This window comes from Loxodonta africana, chromosome 5, assembly GCF_030014295.1.
Source record: "Loxodonta africana isolate mLoxAfr1 chromosome 5, mLoxAfr1.hap2, whole genome shotgun sequence".
In the NCBI taxonomy this organism is placed as follows: Eukaryota; Metazoa; Chordata; class Mammalia; order Proboscidea; family Elephantidae; genus Loxodonta; species Loxodonta africana.
In genome coordinates, this window is record NC_087346.1 from 6,094,404 (window position 1) to 6,111,536 (window position 17,133).

A 17,133-nucleotide genomic window follows, 5' to 3' on the forward strand; every position below is an offset into this window, starting at 1 on the left:
AAGAGCTGGAGATAGAAAACCACAAGGGAAGAACATGCTCAGCATTTCTCAAGCTGAAAGAACTGAAAAAAAAAAATTCAAGCCTTGAGGTGCAATACTAAAAGATTCTACAGGGAGAATATTAAACAATGCAGGAAGCATCAAAAGAAGATGAAAGGAATACACAGAGTCCCTGTGCCAAAAAGAAGCGGTTGACTTTCAACTGTTTCAGAAGGAAAAGGAAACAATGGTACTGAAGGACAAAGTCCAAGCTACACTAAAGACACTGGTGAAAAACGAAGTGCTGGGAATTGATGGAATACCAATTGAGTTGTTTCAACAATCAGATGCAGCATTGGAAGTGCTCACTAGCCTATTTCAAGTAAAATGGAAGACAGTTACCCAGCCAACCAACTAGAAGAGATCCATATTTATTTCTATTCCCAAGGAAGGTAATCCAACTGAATGAGAAAATTATCGAACAATATCATTAATATCAATGGCACTGGGTTGTGTTATCATTAATATCACATAAAAGCAAAATTTTGCTGAAGATCATTCAAAAGCTGCTGCAGCAGTATATCTGTTACCGCTGAGGGCACTGAGGCCCTCTGGACTCATTGGGTCCTTGCCTGTCTCTTGTAAGAATACACAGACGAGACAATTTTGGATTTAACTCTGACAGGTTTATTTTACTTGTGACAAGTAAAAGGAGTCAGAGAGGGCTCATAGGCTGCTCCAAAAGTCTGACTCAGAAAGGTGGGGCAAAGCTAGGGCTTATATGGGTTCAGTGAAAACAATAGAGTAATGAATATTTAGTGGGTTTCTTTGCATACTAATTAGGTTGCGGGAGTATCTGGAACCCCGCTGATACTCAAGGTGGAGTACTCTTTGCACTACATTGTCCTGTCCTCTTTTGTGGGCAAAAGAAGGTCAAACAGTGGTCACACTTTGTTCCTCTGTTATGTGGAGCCTGTAAAAATGGAGAAGGGACTAGAAGAACACTAAGGAGGGGGTAGTATTTCAAGGGTTGTTTTAACCTTATTTCATGTTGGTAAGGTATGACTCCTGTTTATTCAACTTCTAGACAATCTTTTAACAGCTCTTCTGTTCTGCCAGCACAGTTAACACTATCTGTTTCATATTAACAGGGAACTGCCAGAAATAATGCTGGATTCAGAAGAGGACTTGAAACCAGGGATATCATTGCTGATGTCAGATGGATCCTGGCTGAAATCAGAGAATACCAGAAAGATGTTTACCTGTGTTTTATTGACTATACTAAGGCATTCGACTGTGTGAACCATAACAAATTGTGGATAACATTGTGGAGAATGGGACTTCCTGAATACTTAATTGTGTTCATGAGAAATCTTTATGTGGATTGAGAGGCAGTCATTCAAAGAGAACAAGGTGATACTACATGGTTTAAAGTCAGGAAAGGTGTGGGTCAGGGTTGTATTGTTTCACCATACCTATGCAAACTGTATGCTGAGCAAGTAATTCAAGAAGCTGGACTATATGAAGAAGAATAGGACATCAGGATTCGGGGAAAACTCTTTAACACCTGCATTATGCTGATGGCACAACCTTGCTTGCTGAAAGTGAAGGTTGAATTGAAGCACTTACTGATGAAGATCAAAGATCACAGCCTTCAGTATGGATTACACCTCAACATAAAGAAAACAAAAATCCTCACAACTAGACCAAAAAGCCACTTCATGATAAATGGAGAAAAAATTGAGGTTGTCAAGGATTTCATCTTACTTGGATACTTGGATCCACAATCAGCACCCATGGAAAAGAAATCAAAAGACTCATTCTATTGGGCAAATTGGCTGCAAAAGACCTTTTTAAGTTGTTGAAAAGCAAAGATGTCACCTTGAGGACTAAGGTGCACCTGACCCAAGCCACGGTGTTTTCAATTGCCTGATATGCACGTGAAAAGCTGGACAATGGATATTGAAGACTGAAGAATTGATGCCTTTGAATTGTGGTGTTAGTGAAGGATATTGAATATACCATGGACTGCCAAAAGAGTGAACAAACCTGCCTTGGAAGAAGTACAACCAGAATGCTCTTGAGTAGCAAGGATGGCGAGACTGTGTCTTACATACTTTGGTTACTTTGTCAGGAAGGATTAGTCACGAGAGAAGGATATCATGCTTGGCAAAGTAAAGAGTCAGCAAAAAAGAGGAAGACTCCCAATGAGATGGATTGACACAGTGGCTGCAACAATGGGCACAAGCATAACAACGATTGCGAGGATGGTGCAGGACTGGGCAGTGTTTCGTTCTATTGTGCACAGTGTCACTATGAGTAGGAATTGACTCAATGGCACCTAACAATAACAACGATTTACATATTGAAACTGTTGAATCCCTTACATGGGGTCAGAGCTGTGACCACCGTAAGGGTGTTGCATCCTACCCTAATCCTCATCAACATGACCCACTCCTGCATCATTAGCATAACAGACAACTCACTTGCAAATGGGACCATAATCACAGCCACAGAGCTAGGATTTACAAGACATCACAAAATGAAAGATAATCAGATCACAAAATGGAGCATGATCACACAACACTGGGAATTGTGGCCTAGTCAAGTTGACACATATTTTTTTGAGACACAATTCCATCCATAACAGGGATTTTGCATAGGTAAGCTGCAAAATGCACAGTGTGATAGCAAGGGATATCAAACCGTAAACCAAACCCATTGCTATCAAATCGATTCTGACTCACAGTGACCCTATAGCAACCCTATAACCAGGGTGTAAATAATTTGGAAAAAAAAAAAAAAAGAACGTTGGCTAATGATAAGAACATATAACTTTTTACTAGTCCTATGTTGTCTTCTATTGCGCTATATTTTAAATTTAAACTATGTTGAATCTATTTCAAATTTAGGATTCATTCTATGAAAAGAACACTCGCTATTGCACTATATTTTAAATTTAAACTATGTTGAATCTGTTTCAAATTTAGGATTCATTCTATGAAAAGAAAACTCATTGCATAACATTTAAATTAATTTTATAAATATGGATTTGTATTTTTGGAATTCATTAAATTAAGATTGGAAATATATATATATATATATGAAATTCATTGTTATTCTAGCACAAGGATGCGTTTTCAAGAGTAGAGTGACCAAAAGGATCCAAAATACTAAATAAAGCCTAAAATGTGAGTGATACACTACACAGCAAAAGGTTAGAATACCTTATTTTGAATGAAAGTAAAATAAGGACTTCAAATTATATTGAAAACAATTCTAAGAAGATTGTCAAAGGAAACTCAGGCTGCTCTTAATGAACTGTCAGCATCATTTTCTTCATATTGGTTAATTAAGGACAGGTTAATTAAAAAATGCAAATCAGTTTTATAAGTTATATAAAGAAAATGATACTTTAGATATATGATAAAAGCATTTCCAAGATAATAGTATTTAGATTTGCTATCTCTGAAAGGGAAACATTTGTTCCAAGGACTCTGAAAACAAATGCATTTGCAGTCAACAAGATAATCAAAGAAGAGTTGGTGTTGTCTGTATTGATCAAGTCTGTCCTTCACAGCTTATCAATTCAGTTGTGAAAAGGGAAATAGTGTGAAGATATACTCTTATCTCAACATATATCATTAAAGTGTAAAGGAGAGGCTGAATGCAGAATGAAACCTATGGAACAAAATCATCAATCTTATGGACCTACAGATTAGTGTAGATGGTACTTTATCTCATCAGGAAAAAGAGAGCTGCAGGTGGCTGTCGGAGGGCAGAAGAAAAACTCAGATTTCAGACTAAGGATCTGAGTGAATTAAAAAGAAAGGAAAGAAAAAACCTTACAGGAAGACTATCAGTTATCTGAGATTTTCTATTTCCATTCTGCGAAACTAAAAAAGATAGAAATTTGAACCCATATGTATTGAATGCTAAGTAAATAAGATATTGCATTATTAATATTTCTTATTGATGATTTACATAAATAAATAATTTGTTGCTATTTTACAACAATTCACCACAAATCTAATATAATTTGATATATCATGTTAATATAAATTAATGTTTTTTTCTAAAAAGACAACATATATTATTTCCTATAGGGCAGGTTTGTTTATTTTACACCAAGTAGTGTTGTGTTTTACTTGTTTCAGCATGAAATTGCCCATCCAAATTTAGTTATCACTACAATCTACTTTAAAATCTAAGGAAGTCAGTAGTTAAATGTATAAAAACTCTTGTGCATCTTTATCAGGAATAAATATACCATCCACTGTAATTTAATTCTGAATATCTTTCACTTAACATCTTTTCTTGGTGTCTTAGTTATCTAATGCTGCTATAACAGAAATACCACAAATGGATTATTTTAACAATAAGAAATTTATTTTCCTGCAATTTAGGAGGCTAGAAGTCCGAATTCAGGGTGCTGGTTCTTGGGGAAGACTTTTTCTTTTTGTCGGTTCTGGAGGAAGGACCTTATCTCTTCAGCTTCTGCCTCCCGGTTCTTTGGAGATCTCCATGTGTCTTTGGCATCTATCTTACTCCATCTTTCTCTCTTCTCCTTTGTTTAATCTTTTATATCTCAAAAGAAATAGCCCTACACTAATACTGCCTCGTTAACATAACAAAGACTACCATTCCCAAATGAGATTATAACCACGGGCATAGAGGTTAGTATTTACAATAAGTATTTGGGGGAAATATATTTCAATTCAAAACACTTGGCTATGTGCCAAATCTAGTAATATATGTTATCTTGGATCATGAAGAAAAATGACTGTAGATTTAATTGAAAACATCTTCTTCTCCCAGTGCTATAGAATATGATGTGTATTTTATGGATTGAACTGTGACCTACAAAAATATATCTTGAAGTCCTAACCCCCATCCATGTTTTAGTCATCCAGTGCTGCTATAACAGAAATACGACGAGTGGATGGCTTTAACAAAGAAAAATTATTCACTCACAGTCTAGAAGCTAGAAGCTCAAATTCAGAGTGCCAGCTCCAGGGGAAGGCTTTTTTTCTCTCTGTGAGCTCTGGGTGAAGGTCCTTGTCATCAATCTTCCTGGTCAAGAAGCCAGCTTTTCAGCTCAGGGACCCCAGCTCCAAAAGACACGTTATTCTCCTGGCTCTGGTTTCTTTGTGGTAAGAGGTCCCATATCTCTCTGCTCACTTCTTTCTTTTATACCTCAAAAGAGATTGACTTAAAACATAACACAATCTTGTGGACTGAGTTCTGCCTCATTAAATAACTGCCTTTAACCCTGCCTCATTAATGTCGTAGTGGTAGGATTCAAAACGCATAGGAAAATCACATCAGACGACAAAATGGTGGACAATCACACAATCCTCGGAATCATGGCCTAAGCAAGTTGACACACATTTGGGGGGACATAATTCAATCCATAATATCCCAGAACCTATAAATGTGACCTTCTCTTCAAATAGGGTCCTCAAAGATGTTATCAATTAAATTAACATGGGGCCACAGTGAAGTAGAATGGATTCTAATCTGATATGGCTCATGTCCTCATAAAAACGGAAAAGGGACAGAGAGAGAGAGGGAAGAATGCATGTGATTATAGAGGCCAAGGAATGTCTGGCAGTACCGGAAGCTGGGAGGGACAAGAGATGGCCTTCCCCCTATAACCTTGTGTGAGAGCATGGCTCTGCCAAAACCCTGAATTAGAACTTCTAGCTTCCAGAGCAGTCAGATAATAATTTTTTGTTTGTTTGTTTTAAGCAACCTGCTGTGCGATACTTTGTTGTCACAGTCCTAGAAAACAAATGCAATGCAATATAAAAGTCTTATCATGAATATTTTATTTATGTTGTTTTACTCAAGGTATAATTAATGGACTTCTTCTTATAGCTTCTGTCTCACTGTTGCCATGGTATTAGAAACCCGGGAGATACCATATTATTTCTCCCTTATCTCTATATCAATTGCATATTAATGATTGCCTCCATACATACTCGATCTACTATTAGGGACTCGAAGATGCAAATATGGGAGCTGCCCTTTTTGGTCACCATTTACTTGTGAAGAATTGTGAAACCTATTTCACACATCAGTATTTTTCCCTAGCTACAAAACTGATTAGAGACACAGACTTCATTAGGGAAAACTTGAGGAAAGCATCCTAAAGCATTGCCTCTAATATTAAGACTGCACAAGTACCTGTTTTGTTAAACATGCACACACGTGTATTGAGGAAAAACATCATCAGAAGAGAAAAAGTTTACACAAATTCACAGGGAAATTCTTTTTCATAATATAGCTAATTAAGTAAACCAAATTGTCAAAATTATCTGCTAATTGCAATCAAGTAAATGTGTTTCTCTTCATCAAGAAAAAAGGCAAAATAAGCAAAGAAAAGCTAGAAATAAAAAACAGAGCAATGGAATTTGATAATCAATTACAACATTCCCATTGCTATTGAGTCAGTTCTGACTCATAGTGACCCTGTAGGACAGAGTAGAACTCCATCATGGAGCTTCCAAAGAGCCCCTGGTGGATTCGAACTGCACCCTTTTCATAGCAGCTGTAGCACTTAACCACTGCATCACCAGGGTTTCCAACTATAACACTAACCTGTTGCCATAGAATCAATTCTGCCTCAAAACGACCCTATAAGACAGAGTAGAACTGCCCCACAGGGTTTCCGAGGAGTGCCTCGTGGATTTGAAGTGCCGACCTTTATGGTTAACAGCCATAGCTCTTAACCACTACCCCACCAGGGTTTCCAACTATAACACGAGAGGTACTAAAATCCTCTTTGGTATTTCAGAATAGATGAAAACACTTAAACTTGAAGGCAAAAAATAATGATAATACTGAAACCTAAAATTTGTGATTATTGCATGCCAGGCAATATACTAATGCACTTCCTATGTGTATATTAACCCATTTAATATTTAAAACAATCATGTGTCATTATTATTATTACCCTCTTCAATTCCCAAGTGAGGACAAAGAACAATACTTTGAGATTTACAAGTTTACACAAAAGATTGTCCAACTCCAGATGAACAGTACCTCTTCCTCAGTCATCTAAGTTCAAATTGTAAAGATGGCTCTTCTAAATTTCTGAATTTTAATAATTTTATCCTCTTACCTTTCCTTCTTTAGCCCTAGGAATGGTGGGTTTTAAATGCCACAGTCATAATTTCCTACTTAGTTAAAAATGCATTACAATAAATCCTGTCCATTCTAATTGTTGGTCTGACTTCTTTCTCCTTTTGATTGATATAGGTGTTTTCTAGGAAATCATATTGATAAATGACCTTTTTTTCCCTCTTCACATTCTTAAATTCTATGAACACATCTCAATTGCTGTTCTTGTACCTGTTGACCAGTCTTTACTGTACTTTTCACAATGAGAGATGACTTTACCAATCCCTAATTAACTGCTTATTCTTAATCTCCATTTCTTTAACCATGCTTTGAAAGGTATTTAAAATGACAGTAAGATTTGCATATTATCATGAAGACTTATAATTTTCCTTTGTCCTTTTTTGAGTGTCAGCATTGTCACTATAATGTCTTTCACTATTATAAGTGAAAACTCTTTGTCGAAACACTCAAAATAAGTTGGAGGAAAAAAGACAGCAGTGAAGTAAGCAGGCTAAAGTACAGAATACCCTCAACTCAGAAGGGAATAGCACTTATATAACCACTATGCCATCAGGGTTTCCATGTATAAACAAATAAAATTATTTCAGACGATGATGAAATCAATTTAATGGGCAGCAGAGTCAGGCTTAAGTAAAAGTAGGAGCAGAAAGGGATTGGGGAGTCATGGATAAAAATCAGCATAAATCAGATCCGTGGAATGTGAGGAATAATCAATTATTCCTCGTTACTGACACCATCTGCCCACACAAGACACTTTCTCTCTCTGACCATAGCCACCTGGCATAAGGGCAGACCTCAAAAGTTTCAAAGACACTGTTCTTCAGACTACCATATAGGCAGACATCAGCTGCAAGTTTGGGGCATCCATATGACACCCTTACTTCTGACCTACTGGCCACAGTTTTGGTTTTCCCACTACCTCTTCAGAATGCCAGTTGCAAGCTTAAGGACCTCCCCTGGTTTCCATAACTTTTACCTGCTGGCTTCCCCTACTCCTTTGGGTTTGAGAATTCTCTGGAACTACTCATGGAACTCACAGAAAGTCTATACTTAGGACTGTAAATTTATTATAGCAACAGGATATAAATCAGGATTGTCACATTAAAGAGACAGATGAGTGAGGTTTGGGAAGATTTCCAATGCAAATCTCCCATAAACCAAAAAGAAGGTATGTACCACACACTCTTCACCAACTAGGAACCTCTCTGAGCCTCCCTGTACAGAGCTCTTCTCAACAAATCATGATTGAGCTCTCATTGAATAAGCATGATAGGCTAAATCATGCCTCCTGAGGCTAGTTTACATAGGTCTACTATTTTTTTTTTTTTACTAGCTGTACCTTCCTTGGTCTGGTCAGCCCTCACTTATTAACACAAATCCTCAGGTGTGGTCTGGAGGTTTCAGATAAAGACTTCTCAAATACTTTCATGGTTACGTCACTAGAACCAAAGACAAAGACCAAAATTGTTTTCCATTACCACACATGGAGGAGATTTGTCATTATATACACCTAGTATGACATTGTTACCTGGGTTTTAGCTGCAGTAAAAGCAGGGTTTTATAACGAAGAAAATGACCAAGAATTCTGCTTGAAATAGTTATGTGTGAGACACATATTGAGCATTCAAATAGAGATGCTAGTTTTACATTTAAGCAATGGTTTCCAGAGCAAAAGTCAGGGGTCAAAATTTTAAATAAATATAGGTATACGTTTCATCAAGTACTTGACTAAGCACAGTAATACAAAATCACTATAGATAATATATAGTGTGTTTCTAGTATTGATTTCCAATGTCTTGCCAAAAAGGAACTGTTAGATTGGATCTGCTGTGGTGCAGTCTGAACTTGTCTTTCATTGCTTACACTTGACTGCTTTCCTCCTAGGTATCCCACAGTGTTTGCAACTAAATCAGTCTGATGTGGATTGTTGTTTCCTTGAAGCAGAACCCCTTCCATCTAAAAAAAGAAAAAAAAAAGAAGTAGTTTCAATTTTTGGATCATTGTTAATAGTATTACCAAAGAGGCATTTCTCTCCTCCAATACTCTATGATTTAAGTGTTCATTACTAGGATTTTAGATTCCTTTTTTTTTTTGTAGGATAAACTTGGCTATGTAACTGTTTCCATTATGCTTCTAGGTTTTCCTTATGCTGAAATACTGAGTAAGATTTTGAGCATCTCCTGTGTGTGAGAAAGTTAACTTCCAGGCTGAATTCTGACTGAACACAGATTTCTGTTATTTTACCAGAAACATGAAGTCATGGCACTTATCTTTTTTTTTTTTTTTTAATTGAAATGCCTTTAGTGAAGCAAGAAAGCACTTTGCTATGTGATCACATCACGTAATACTGTGTGAGTACTATTCTTCACAAGTCCAGGGCCAATGAGGATAGTAGTAGTTAGATAAATTTACACAGCGATGGTAATGTCTGTGGAACACATCAATCATTAAAACTGACAATAGTTTATAAATTCTCATAAAATCTCATAGCCTGTTTTAATTAAAAGTACTGGAAGAGAAAATAAAGAAAAAAAATGTGAAAATGTAGGTGAAAGTGATAGGCTGAAAAATGGCCTCCTAAAGATATTGTTGTTAGGTACTGACGAGTCGGTTCTGTCTCACAGCTACGTTATGTATAACATAATGAAACACTGCCTGGTCCCACACCATCCTCACAATTGTTGTTGTGTTTGAGCCAATTGTAGCAGCCTCTGTGTCAATCCATCTCACTGAGGGTCTCCCTCATTTTTTTGCCGAGCCTCTACCAAGTATCATGTCCTTCCCCAGGGACTGGTCCCTCCCAGTAACATGTCCAAATTCCTGCTATCCTCACTTCTAAAAAACATTGTAGTTGTACTTCTTCCAAGTACAGATTTGTTTGTTCTTCTGGCAGTCCATGATATATTCAATATTCTTCTTCACCACCATAATTCAAAGGCAACAGTTCTTCTTTGGTCTTCTTTTATTCATTGTCCAGGTTTCCCATGCATATGAAGCAATGGAAAATACCATGGCTTGGATCAGACTCACCTTAGTCCTCAAAGTGACATCTTTGCTCTTTAATATTATGATGGGGTCTTTTTCAGTAGATTTTCCCAATCCAACATGTCATTTGATTTCTTGACAGCCACTTCTATGGCATTGATTGTGGATGCAATTAAAATGAAATCCTTAACAACTTCAATATTTTCTCCACTTATCATGATGTTGCTTAACCTGGAACCTGTGAATATCACTGTATATGGCAAAAGAGTGACTAATACCTTATATGAATAAAGATGTGATCATGTTAAGAATCCAAAGAGGAGGAGTTTATCCTGGATTATCTGAGTAGGCCTTAACTACAATCTCACGTACCCTTTCAAAACAGAGTCAAAGGGAGTTTTCATACAAAAGAGAAGGTGATGTCAAGATGAAGGCAGAGAGAGATGCAGCCAAATGCCTCGGAGTGTTGGTGGCTACCAGAAGCTGGAAGAGGTAAGGAATGGATTCTCCCGTAGAGCCTCCAGAATGAGGGCAGAGCCAAAAACAGCTTGATTTTAGACTTCTGGCCTCCAGAACTATAAGAGAATAATTCTGTGCTGCTTTAAGCTACCAAGTTTTTAGTGATTTGTTTACAGCAGTCACAGAAAATTAACACAGAGAGTTAATAGTCTCTGAGGTAGAAAAAGTGATTATATCTTTATAACAGTTTTCTGAAAAGGGTCAATAGTTTTCTTTTATCTACTCCTTAAAAAAAAAATTTTTTTTTCAGTTGAAATTTCTCTTAATTACAAATTAAATATCTTAGTTATACCTAAGAAGAGCGCGCACACACACACACAAACACTTTTGGAGGTATCTATTCAATGATCTGTTATAGATTAAATTGTGTCTCCCTAAAAGATATGTTGAGACGCTAACCCCATGTACCTGTGAATACGAACTCTTTGGGAAATAGGGTCTTTGAAGATGTTATCATTTTGGGTATCATACCATATAATAAGAGGTGATACTGGAGTAGAGTGAGTCCTAATCCAACCTGAGTGTTGTCCTTATGAAAGAGCAGAGACACAGAGAGAAAGAGGAAGAAGGGCCATGTGAAGATGAATCTAAAGCAAGGAATGCTTGTTCCTCCCAGAAGCTGGATGAGACAGGAAATAACGTTCCCCTAAAGAGCTACTAACCAAAAGGCCAGCAGTTCAAATCCACCAGGTACTTCTTGGAAACTGTATAGAGCAGTTCTACTGTGTCCTGTGGGGTCACTATGACTGGAATTGACTCGACGGCAAAAGGTTGTTCTTTTTAGAGACTTTGGAAGGAGCACGGCCAGGCCAACATGTTGATTTGGACTTCTAGCCTCCCTAACTGTGACACAATATATTTCCTTTGTTTTAAGTCAACCAGTTTGTGTGTGTTTTTTTTTTTTAATGGCATCCCTAGAAAACTAGTACATTACCATGAGATAGTAAAAAAAGAAAAAAAAAAACTTTCTACCTTTGGATTTTTATTGATAAGGGCAGGAAAAATAAGATTAGACCATAATGTTTATTATTTCTAATATAATACTCCTTGCAAAGTAAGATAGTCTGTATCCAGGAGATGCTACATTCAAAAGATTGATCTGCAGCTGCAAATATGTTTGGAGTTTTTTAAAGAGGTCTTTGTATTTGTTGATAGGAAAGAAGGAAAATCATATGTACTCTGCTTGCATTTATTATTATAGTTCATGACAAGAAATAAAAATGTAAGGACTGTGAATTAGGTTATCTCATTTTCATTTTAAAATCAAATAAATATAAATCAAGTAAACTATTAACAAAGCACACTTAATTTGCATGCAGTAACAGATGTTACAGTAGGACAAGAATAATCTTTAATGAGACACTATTCATGTATGTGTGTGTAAGTATATGTGACTCAAATAAAAAATCTTTTCATGATTTCAGTATAATGGATGTTAAAGCTCCAATGTGTATATATCCCTGGATAAAATAGATAGAGCACATTTATATTTTTCAGCTTTTTTTTTCCACTCTCAAATCTAAATTATCTTGCAATATCTTGAGTTATTTGATTTCTTTCAGATTTTGAATGACTACTCATTGCAAAATTCTATTGAAAACAATGAGAGGCTTTTAAATCTCCAGACTATCCTTGTGACAGGAAGGATAACCTTTCTTTCCTCTTAAATTATTATTCTCTCTTATTTGATATAATTTATATGCTCTGTCCAGTGTTCTGACAAGTCTGGCATTCTGCCACATTCATTTTACTTTTGAACAAGGGTAAAAAAAAAAGAGTAACATTTTCCTAGCTTTGTTTAATAAAATATATATGTATAATTTTTCAGAATATATTTTTAATTCTGAGGTATATACCTAGAATGAGAAGCTAAAAAATTAACTTAGTGTCAAGAACTAAAAAGCGTGTTTTTAAAATAGTGTATAAACTTAAGGGAGCCCTAGTGGTGCAGTGGTTAAGAGTTCAGCTGCTAACCAAAAGGTCAGTAGTTTGAGTCCACCAACCACTCCTTGGAAACCCTATAGGGCAGTTCTACTCTGTCCAATAGGGTCACTATGAGTCAGAATTGACTCAACAGCAAAGGGTTTCATTTTTTGGTTTTATAAGCTTATAATTTCTTTGGAAATCATTTAAAGAAAAAATATTACATTTAAATAGCTTCTTCTTTTTTTTTTTTATGAGACCAACACAGACATTCATTTTTATTTTAATTATAAGATATTGGTTATAGAAACTTTGCTTAATGTAAAGATGATGTATTAGAATATTATACTCTATCTTGTCTTCACACAATGTAAAAATATTTTAAGTTATTGTTTAAATTTGATTTTTATAATTAAATGATAAAATGAGCAAATAAACTCTTTTATTTCCTAACTCTCCAATAATCACTTCCCTGTGCTTTGCCTTCGTAAATTATTATAGCTACTTCTAAAATTATTTTTAACTGATTTAAGCTAAAATATCAATAATCTCCTGGTTTATAGAAGCCAGCTACAGTCCAGAATGCTCAATTTTGAAGTTTTCAGTTGAAAGACTAAGGCAAAGATGAATCCCACTGGGTAAATTTCAAGGTAACTGAAAAGAAAGATAACAAACCTACTCATCAAAATAAAGAAGGAAAACATAAAGTCTCAGTAAACACAAAAATGAAAGAAATGAAAAAAAATACACAAACAAAAGGAATTCAGCACATAAGAGTAAGAGGAATGAAGAAAACATCAACACCATTAAAAAAAAAAGCGCTAAAAAAAGGCAGCAATAAACTCACACTGGTCAATAATCATACTGAATGTAAGTGGCTTAAATGCACCCATAAAGAGACAGAGAGTGACAGAATGGATAAAAAAACAGGATCCATCAATATGCTGTCTAGAGACACACCTTAGAAACAAAACATAAACTTATTAAAAATCAGAGGATGGAAAAAATATATATCAAGCAAATAGCTACCAAAAAAGATCAGGATTGGCAAAACTAATCTCAGATAAAATAGACTTTAAAACAAAATCCAAAATAAAAGAAAAAGAAAGGCATTACATAATGATTACAGGGACAATCCACCATGAAAAATAATAATTAATATCTGCACACCCAATGATAGGGCTCCAAAAAACATAAAATAAACTCTAACAGCACCAAAAAGAGGAACTGATAGTTCTACAATAATAGTAGGATACTTCAACACACCACTCTCTGTAAAGGACAGAACATCTAGAAAGAAACTCAACAAAGATGCAGAAGATCTAAAGGCCACATTCAACCAACTTGAACTCATAGATATATATAAAACATTCCACCCATAGAAGTAGAGTATACATTCTTTCTAAAATACTTGGAACTTTCTTGGACTAGACCACATCTTAGGCCACAAAGCAACACTCAGCAAAATCGAAAACACTGAGATAATACAAAGTGTCTTCTCTGATCACAATACCATCAAAGTAGAAATTAACAACAGGAACAACAAGGAAAAATTCAAATACATGGAAACTAAATAACACCCTGCTTTTTTTAAAAAAAAAAAAAACCACTGGGTAATAGAAGAAATCAAAGATGAAAAAAAAAAATTCCTAGAATCAAACAAGAATGAAAAGACATAGTACCAAAAACTTTGGGAAACAGCAAAGGCGGTGCTCAGAGGTCAATTTATAGCAATAGATGCACACATCAAAAAAGAAAGGGACAAAATCGGAACATTAGCCAAACAACCGGAACAAATAGAAAGAGAATGGCAAAAGAACCCCATAGACACCAGAAAACAGGGAATAATAAAAATCAGAGCAGAAATAAATGAAATTGAGAATGGAAAAACAATAGAAAGGATCAACAAGACAAAAAGTTGGCTCTTTGAACAGATCAACAAGATTGACAAACTATTGTCCAAACTGACAAAAGAAAAACATGAGAGGACTCAATCCAAATAAGAAATGAAATTGGTTACACTACAACAGACCCAACTGAAATAAAAAGGATCATAACAGAGTACGATGAAAACTATACTCCAGCATATTTGAAAACCTAGAGGAAATGGGCAGATTTCTAGAAACACACTACCCACCCAAACTAACACAATGATGTTGAAAATCAGAACAAACTCGTAATAAGAGAAGAGATTGAAAGGTAATAATAATAAAAAAAAAAACTCCCAAAAACAACAACAAAAAAGCCCTGGTGCAGATGGCTTCACTGGAGAATCCCGCAAAACTCAGAGAAGAGCTAACACCAGTACTAACCAAACTATTTCAGAACACAGAAAAATAAGGATAGTGCCAAGTTCATTCTACGATGCCAGCATAACCACAATACCAAAACCAGAGAAAGACTCCACAAAAAAAACAGAATTACAGACCAATATTTCTTATGAATATATATGTAAAAATTCCCCACAAACTTCTAGCCAATAGAATTCAGCACCATATAAGAAAAATAACACACCATGACTAAGTAGAATTATACCAAGTATTCAAGGATGTTTCAACATTAGAAAATCAATCAAAGTTATCCACCACATAAGTAATAGAATCACATGATCTTCTCAATCAACACAGAAAAGGCATTTGACAAAGTCCAACACCCATTCCCAATAAAAACTCTCAATAAAATATATATAGAAGGGAAATTGCTCAGCTTAATAAAGGGCATCTATACAAAACCAATAGCCAACATCATTCTTAATGGAGAGAGGCTAAAATCATTCTGCTTGAAAACAGGAACAAGACTAGTATGCCGTTCATCACCACTCCAATTTAACTTTGTGCTAGAAGTCCTAGCTAGAGCAATAAGGCAAGAAAAATAAATAAAGGGAATCCAAATTGGCAATGAAGAAGTAAAACTGTCCCTATTTGTTGATATGAACTGTACGTAGAAAACCCAAAGGCTCCACAAGAATACTACTGGAACTGATAGAAAGATTCAGCAGAGTAACAGGATATAAGATAAACATACAAAATCTGTTGGATTCCTATACACCGATAAAGAGAAGAACAAAAAGAAAATCAGGAAAACAATATCATTTATACTAAAATGAAAACTAAACCCATTACTGTCAAGTCGATTTCAACTCATAACGACCATAGAGGACAGAATACAAATGCCCCACAAGGTTTCCGAGGAGTGTCCAGTGGATTCAAACTACTGACCTTTTGGTTAGCAGCTATAGCTCTTAACCACTACACCACCAGCGTTTCCATACCATTTATAATAACTTCTAAAACAAACAAAAAACCAAAAAAACTTAGAAATAAATCTAACCAGGGATGTAAAAGACCTATACAAAGAAAACCACAAAACACTGATGCAAGAAACCAAAAGAGAGCTACATAAATGGAAAAACATACCATGCTCATGGATAGGTAGACTCAACATTGTGAAAATATTAATTGTACTCCCCAAAAAACCCAGACATTGTGAAATATTAATTATACCCCCCAAAAACCGAAACCTGTTGTCATCAATTCTGACTCGTAGAGACCCTAAACAATCTACAAATATAATGCAATCCCAATCCAAATATCAATACTATTCTTTAAAGAGATGGAAAAAATAATTATTAACTTTATATGGAAGGGCAAGGGACCCCAGATAAATAAAGCCTATTGAAGAAGAATAAAGTAGCAGGAATCACACTACCTTACCTAAGAACCTACTATATAGCCACGGTAATCAAAACAGCCTGGTACTGGTACAACAACGGACACACTGAACAATGGAACAGAACTGAGAACCCAGATGTAAATCCATCCGTCTGTGGTCACTTGATCTTCAACAAAGGCCCAAAGCCCATCGGATGGGGAAAGGAGAGTCTCATGGTGCTGGTGAAACTGGATGTTCATCAAAAAAAAAAAAAAGAAAGAAACAGGACCCATAACTCATGCCAGACATGAAAACTAATTCAAAATGGATCAAAGATCTAAATGTAAAACAAAAGAAAAACTATAAAGATCACAGAATTAAAAATAGGATCAATGCTAAGAGGCCCTAATACACAGTCTTAACAGGATACAAACCGCAATTAACAATACACAAACACCAGGAAATAAGCTCGATAACCAGTATCTTCTAAATATTAAACACTTATATTCATCAAAAGACTTCACCGAAGGAGTAAAAAGAGAAACTACAGACTGGGAAAAAATTTTTGGCTATGTCTAATCTGACAAAGGCCTAATCAGTAAAATATACAGGAAAATGCAACACCTCTACAACAAAAAGACAATTAATCCTATTAAAAAAATGGACAAAGGGTATGAACAGATACCTCACCAAAGAAAACGTTCAAATGGCTAACAGACACATGAGGAAATGCTCATGATCACTAGCCAGAAATGCAAATCAAAACCACAATGAGATACCATCCCACCCTGATATTACTAGCAAGAAGACTGGAGATTGGTAGTCTTATGCATTGCTGGTGGGAATGCAACCATTTTGAAAAACGATATGGTGCTTTCTTAAAAAACTGAAAATGGAAATACCATATGATCCAGCAATCTCACGCCTAGG